At 35.6% G+C, this 7,592-nt stretch overlaps 1 long non-coding RNA gene across 2 annotated transcripts; it reads left to right on the top strand.

The window, feature by feature from the left end:
- The first annotated feature begins 657 nt into the window (after positions 1 to 657).
- On the top strand, positions 658 to 6,278 carry LOC146146516 (uncharacterized). 2 transcript variants are annotated; one of them, XR_014494786.1, is made up of 4 exons: positions 658 to 1,728; positions 2,863 to 2,969; positions 3,533 to 3,633; positions 4,670 to 6,278. It is a non-coding gene; the product is annotated as an uncharacterized LOC146146516 (long non-coding RNA). The 2 variants fall into 2 exon arrangements; XR_014494785.1 differs by having other exon boundaries at positions 658 to 2,333.
- Positions 6,279 to 7,592: the final 1,314 nt, after the last annotated feature.

Raw genomic sequence — 7,592 nt, 5'->3', positions numbered from 1 at the left:
CTTCTGCGCTTGCACCAATACGTGATTATTAATTAAATTGGGTCAGGGTTGGGGTAGTACGATAGTATTAGATTTGAAGCATGCGTGTTGATTACAAGTCTCATTAAACGGTGCTTGGCCCCTTGGGCGCTGGTCTAGAATCCTACCACAACGAAACACCATAAGGGGCGCTGGTCTAGAATCCTACCACAACGAAACACCATTTGGGTTAGGGTACAGGTTAGCGTTTGGGTTAAGGTGGGTCAAGTATTATTATTAAATTAGGAATATAATATTACTTGACACACCCAAACGCTAACCCGCATCCTAACTCAAATTTTTTGCGTTGATTTTAGAACTGTGGTAGGATTCTAGACCAGCGCCCTTAAAGGTATTGTTGTAGTCTGATTACAAATCCTCACAGTTTTTGTTGGCTGGTATGGACAAACCAGCATTGAAGCCGGCCAGCCACACAACCTGTCTGTGTATTAACTAGCGACCAACTGGTATATCGAAACGCCAACACATAAATATATTTACACTTCGCATAACGGAAAACAGGTTACATGTCATAGCACGAAAAACCTTTTAGGGCAGCGGAAAATGTTTGTCATCACATAACGGCGCGTTTTGCTGGGAATGTTTTGGTTAGCAACGGTTACGTACGATAAATTCCAAATTATCCACTAATTATTACTTATGGTGCTACAGATTTAATTTTTCGAGTTTTGCATTATTTTCATGCAATATTCCTAAATCTATTTACTTTGTTATCCGGGTAAATAGCCTTTGACCGGATCACTATTTTACGCTTGCACCCGCTAGTGATTATATATCGATTTGAACTAATTTGGTGTATTTTTTGCTAAAAGTGTGTTTTGAATAGCTAAATCAGTTTCACTAAATCGATACTAAACAAACTGCCACTCCTGTTTGGAAAGTATTTGGATGATCTAGGGGAGATTGTGGGCTGAGTTAGTTTGGTGAACTTACAATAGTTTATTCAACAGAGGGACGTTCGATCTGACGCATGTGTTTTGACGCCAATTTAGGTTGCGTATCTCACTCTCGATCCAAGCACTAGACGTTTTGGTGAGAATTGTATTAGTCCATAAACAACAACCAGTTTCGAACTATAGATTGGCGAAACAAGATAACTAACAAGGTTCTTGTTTTGGCCAAGTTGAGATACTGTAGTGAGCCCGTAAGTAACTCTTTTTAGTTCCAAATGAAACTGACTCTAAATCGAATCCCGATGACTTAATGAAATCAAAATGGAATGCAAATTAAGATGTAACACTAGCTTTGCTTAGACGCAGAATGCTTACAATTTATTCTGCAGCAACTCAGTATTTGCAAATAACACAGACGTATTCACGTAAGTGTGAAAGCATTGACCAGCTGACACCAAATAACCATACAAGATCTCCTGGGTTTCTGGCCGAAAAAAATTGGGGTGACCGGGTGCATTTAAGGTCAAAGTGCACCCGCCATTACATTTTCTAGGAGTACAAGAAGTCTGTTGAAAAAACGCTTGTTCACTTGCCATACTTTCTATAGTTGCAAGTAAGGACTCATAATTTATAAGTTCACATTATTTTTCTTTACTTAGGCTGCAGGTTGTATTTTAGTGAGGTGTGAAGTTGACCCTGTTAACTGTTAACTGCAACAAATGAAACCACACAGTTAATTTCCAGGACAACTCAAAAAGTTAAAAATGAGAGTAAAATGGGATTCAAGGTTTGAAAGGTTTGAAAACATACTGAGTTTGTCTAACAATAAACACATTTCGGACAAGACCGTCAACAAAAAGGTTTAAGGGTTTTATTTTGTGGTGCAATATTTTCGCCAGGTATTTCTATCAATTTGCTAACAACATTTTAGTGTTAGGATGCGAGTTCAGTTCGGGTTGGTCAAATGTTATTATTATATTTATTCTCCCATATTACTATGCCTTGTAGCAACAGTTTATATATTTATTTATATTTGCGATTTTCATTTTAACAATAGTCTTTTTTGTTACTGCAATAATTTTTTTCTAATACTTTAACAAAAAAAGCTTGTGTGGTTTTACACCTAATGCGTGTGGCCACCTTCGGGAATTTGGCAAAATAGACTGTTTAGTCTTCAGAATGTAGCATCTCTGCAAATTTTGCAGGTAGTAATTGTTAGATTGAATCGTGACAATATATATATAATTTAGTTGCAACAAATTCAATTTGATCAATATTTTTCTATAAAATTGCATACGCTAGACAGCTGAAGCAATTGTTTTGTGTAAAATTTTACCACTTTTGAAGATTGCTTTTCAGACTGCAAATTTTGGCTGAATCCGACACTACCAATTATCATCGGTTAGTTGTTATGATCAGTTATTATTGGATGTCTTAGTTTGGATGCTTTTATGACAGGGTTTTTTTAATTTATTAACATAGTTCAAGAAAGTATTTGTTTTGTGTGTACGCCCATTGTCTGCCTAAAAATTTTCTAAACAAGAGTTTAACTCTGTAAAAGAACCTGAGAAACCCTGAGAAGTGTATTCAATTTTTGGAGCATAATTGTTAGAGGTTGTAGTAAGAATATCAAAGCCCAGCAGTAGGTAGTGAACATTTTGAGTATATTTTTATTCATTTTTAATGTTGAGAAGGCATTGAAGTATAAAATTGAAAAAAAAAATTATAAAATTGAAGGCATTGAAATATAATATAATGTTAAAATTTTCTTAAATACAAGAAAGGGGGCAAAGCTTTTTTTAAATAATAACCAAGATTTTAATTGTACTTTCATAAACCCTATAAAACTAGTCCACGGAGCCTAGTTTAGGAACCCCTCCTTTTTAAAAAAAGGTTGCTGAACCACTGATTTGTCAACATTTAATTCCAGGGATGATCTCTCCAAGTTCTCCGACCTAACGATGTTCATCAAAGAAGATCTCCGTCTTTTCCACCAGTTTCCATGCTTTCCAGAAGTTCAAGTGCTTTAAGTCTAAGGTAACAAAAAACTTGTGGGAAGGACCATGATCTTTAACATAGCTCAGTGGCTTCGATCTATTATTCTGGTACATCTCAGTTTGGATTATTTTATGACAGGCTTTTTTTAATTTTTAAAAGTGGTCCCTGAAGAAAATATTTGTTTTGTGTGTAGGGCCAGGTATGGCTTACAAAATTTATAAACAAATGTCTTAACTCCGTAAAGAAACCTGAGAAACGTGTTGTTGTCAGTCAACTAAATGTAAATTTTTGGAGCATAATTGTTAGAGGTTGTAGTAAGAATATCAAAGCCCAGCAGTAGGTAGTGAACATTTTGAGTATCTTTTTATTCATTTTTAATATATTGAGAAGGCATTGAAATATAATATAATGTAAAGTTGAAGTCTTAAATACATTTGAGGAAGGCGGCAAAGCTTTTTTTCATTAAATTTGTTTTATTAAAAAAATGTATCTTTTTTCAAATAATAAACCAAGATTTTAACTGAACCTTCATGGACCCTTTAAACTTGTCCACATACCCCCTGTTAAGAACCCCTACTTTACAATTAAATGTTTCATTCCAGGAATGATTTCTCCAAGCTTTCCTATCTAACAATCTTTGAGAAATCCTTGTTTTTCAACCTGTTAACATGGTTTGCAGATATTTGGAAGATCCTCATGTAAGGTAACACAAAACATCTTGTGAAATAATCCCAGTCCATGTAAAAACAATGTTAAAGAAAGGTCAAAAAATTTTAAATCGTTTTCTGTTTGTCCGTGACGCACTTGTCAGCTTTCCACGCCACAACGGTAGAGAAGCACTAATCTTTAGAAAAGACATTACAAAACGTTATCAACCGGATGTATGAAGATCATTCGCGCGTAGCGAGAAAAGTTTTCGCACTTACAGAGTTAAAATAGTCAAAAAAGTATGTGAAATGGACTCGTGTCTATTTTGTTAAATAGGCGCCGTAGGTTGCCGACCCCAGAACTAGTACAACGACTTTGTAACTCACAAAACAACAAATGTTAAAGATTTAGCTACCGTAAGCTGGGGATATTTTGGCCAAGGCCGGTCAGTGTTGTTTTTGTTTGTAAAAAAACAGATTGGTTTTGATTCATTTTTGCAGTTAATAAACTAAACCATGTGATTGTATGTTCTTAAGTATTTTATTTATACATAGTACTTTTAATTTAAACAGTATAAGGCCATTATTTTCCTGTTTCAATATCAAACTAAGATTGTTTTAAAAGTTTCCCAAAATTCCTGTTAATTCCCAAAATTTCCATGGAAAGTTTCGGTTCTGTTAAATTCCCGGGAATTTTGCAACCTTAGTTGTGTTAACTGGCATTTTTGACAGTATGGCGCACTCACATTGACTTGCCACTTTGTGGCGTCTTCGCATTTAGCATTTTGTGTTAAAATGGGTTATGCTTTTTTACTTCAAAAAGCGAATATAAAAATAAAAAAAATTGCTGTTAGAATATTTTTTTTGTGTGTGCTGTATTGTTTTTTATTAGAATTTGGCTTTTTTTGGTTTGTTACCATAATTATCCTTAAATGAAGTAAAACCTAATTTATTGATCAAATATTGTAGTTCTTTTATGAAATTGTTGTTTAATTAAATTTTGTTTAAATTTAGTGCACTATCTGACTCCTTTCAGATGTTTATTTACATTTATTAAACTTTACATGTTTGTTTTGTTTCCGTGTATTTCAGCTTCATGATTGAACAACTTTCAAGTTGAGAATTGACCTTTCTTAAGAAGCAGCAGAAATAAAGTGTTGAGCCCAAAATCTTGGCAAATTTCATTTGAGATGGAGAGCACATGTGGAGCTAGAAGAAGAAGAATCACCTTTGCTTTTATTTTAATTACAAATGACTTGTTGGTTCGTACTGTCGTTTTTTGTTGCAAATAGCAACCTTTTCATGTGTGTGTTGTTCAACTTGATATTCCTCTTTTATTCAATTGTTAACCAAACTCAGGGTGGCTACGATACAAAAGTTTACTCGTAAAAGTTTTTTTAGGTCCTGGCTTATTTCTTAAATGTTCCCAATTTTATTGCCACGCATTTTGTTACAAGTCTTTGAATTATTTCACGTCCAAGTTTCAGATCTAAAAGGTGTATACAATTGTTATACCCATTTGGTTGTGTTAAATCTCCCCAAATTGTCCAAATTTCATGTTTACAATTTAGTAAAACATTCAGACAAACTAAACATATGAAACGTTTTGGTTATGTAGCCACCCTGAGTATAATGTTGAGTATATTGTTTCGTTCCGATAACGTTACCTGATCATTCCGTTTTTCGTTTCGTTGTTGCAGAAAGCAACCTTGTGATGCGTGTGATGGTAATTCTCCTTTTGCTATTGTCAACCAAACTCAGGGTGGCTACAACCTTGAACTTTTACAGGATGCCTTAATTCTTGAGATAAAATAATGTATTTGACCACTCTTTACAAGAAATTAAAATTGTTAACGCTGCCATATTTTTCTTAATATTGATCCATTTTTCTAATTGCAATTAAATATGATTTTTCTGTCCAAGTTTTAATAGGTAGAAGCATTTAAAGATTCGAACTAAAACTTATCACAGCTCTGTCGTTTTTTCCAAATTTCATGTTTAGGCCTACTACTTCAGCAAACTTTTTGTTGAACAAAACCAGGAATTACTGGTCTCGTAGCCACCCTGAGTGTTACTTATTAGGAATGTCCAGTATATCGTTTCATTCCGATAACGATGCCTGATATTTTACGCAAAAAGCTTGGACGTCTTATTCGGTACAAAACGACGTCATTACTGTAGTAAATTAGACAAATTAAAGGTAATCGTGATGTAAAAGATAATTTTTTTCTTCGTTTTGTTACTTAAAAGAAATAGCATTTACATTTTGGCTAAACTTCAGTTCAAACATTTGCGTATTGGATATTAGTACTGGACATTCCTACAACAGGCATTTTGGTGTACGTTAGGAGTTCGTACAGGGGAAATCAGGTCTTTTATCTGATTGATGAGGTAACAAAGCTAAAAAAGATTAGCGTTATAAAGTATGTATAAACCGGATGCTATCAAGCTAATTGATAGTTCAACTATAAACTGCGAAATAGTATAAATTATATAACCCAGAACATCGGTATTGGTTGATAACATTGATTCTGTGGTCTCATTCCGGTTAGCGATTCCAACGTAAATGGAAGAAACTTCCGCTGCACTTTACAAACCTTTAACGGAGGTTTTGCATGCGCTGGCTTCACTACTTCGTCTTCATCCTGTTTATTATTGTGTTGTTTGCCTTTGTTGTGCTTCCTGTTTTTCGTTGTGTACTTCGCGCCCAATAAAGCAATAAGATCGGAACTCTACTTAGTAATGAAATACTTCTAAATCTCCAACACTTTACTTAATCCTAGAAAATAGAAATTTTAAGCAAAAGGTATGTTCGGGAACCCTTGCGGGTTCCCTGCCGATTGGGGCCCTGCGGGCCCCGGAGGGGCCCTTCGGGCCCTATTACACTTGGAGGGGGCTGGATGGCGTGGGGGCCCTTCGGGCCCCTTGCTGTTCTGTTGGGTGGTTCTCGATGGTTGGGGGGGCTTTGGGGACCGCGGGGCCTGCGGGCGGCCTGCTGCACCCGGGATTTGATCCGGGACCCTGCCGACTCGGAGTCGGGACTCTTAACCGGCGCGCCGCGGGCCCGTTTCACTTTAAGGCCGTAAAATCAAATATGAATTAAAGTTAGGGTAGTTCCTATATGTACTACTATACAGTACTAACCAAGGGTTGTTATAAGTAGTTTTTGACGGGCTGGATTCCATCGGTCAACTTAGGATTGCGGTTAGGGATTAGGATTGTGGTTAGGTACCCAGCTAACACACAACGTTTTTTCGACGTTCGGATCTTTTTTTTAAACTAAGTAAACGTTGTGGGAATGTGTCCAAACGAACGTTAAGAAAATACGTCGAGGCCGTGTTATCAAAACGTAATGTAAAACGTAGCACTAACGTCAAAATTAACGTGAAGAAAAACCGCAATGCGACCAAATTTCAACGTCATTTGTAACGTATAAACAACGTTGATTACAGACGTCGATCTTAACATGTTTTACATCATTTTGGACGTCACTTCGAACGTTTGTTGAACGTTATTTTTTAACGTTGCGACGAACCACAATGAAACAAATTTACAACGTCATAGGTGACATGCAAATAACGTTTATTACTGACGTAAAATCTAACATTTTTAGACCGGTTTAGACGTCTTTTACACGTTTAATTAACGCTGTATATTTAACGTTCCGTAAAACTATAACGCAACCAGCTTAGAACGTCATACGTGACGTAGAATTCACGTTCATTTCTGACGTCACAATTAACTTGTTATAGACAAATTTTAACGTAACTTCAAACGTTTGATTAACGTTCTTTCGTAACGTTGAAACAAACCAAATACAACTTATTTTAAAACGTCATAAATCACGTACTAAAAACGTTGTTTACTGACGTCAAAACTAACGTCTTTTTTTTTTTTCAATTCAATGGTATTCTTTAAAAATATTGTGGCGCACCACAATGTAACCTGATTATAACGTCAAAGGTGACGTACGAACAAGATTAATTTAATTACTTACTTCGAGGCTAATAACTTG

The sequence above is a fragment of the Ascidiella aspersa genome, chromosome 4, assembly GCF_963924565.1.
Source record: "Ascidiella aspersa chromosome 4, kaAscAspe10.2, whole genome shotgun sequence".
In the NCBI taxonomy this organism is placed as follows: domain Eukaryota; kingdom Metazoa; phylum Chordata; class Ascidiacea; order Phlebobranchia; family Ascidiidae; genus Ascidiella; species Ascidiella aspersa.
The sequence above is the reverse complement of the archived record's forward strand: the minus strand, read 5'-3'. Positions and strand labels throughout refer to the sequence as shown.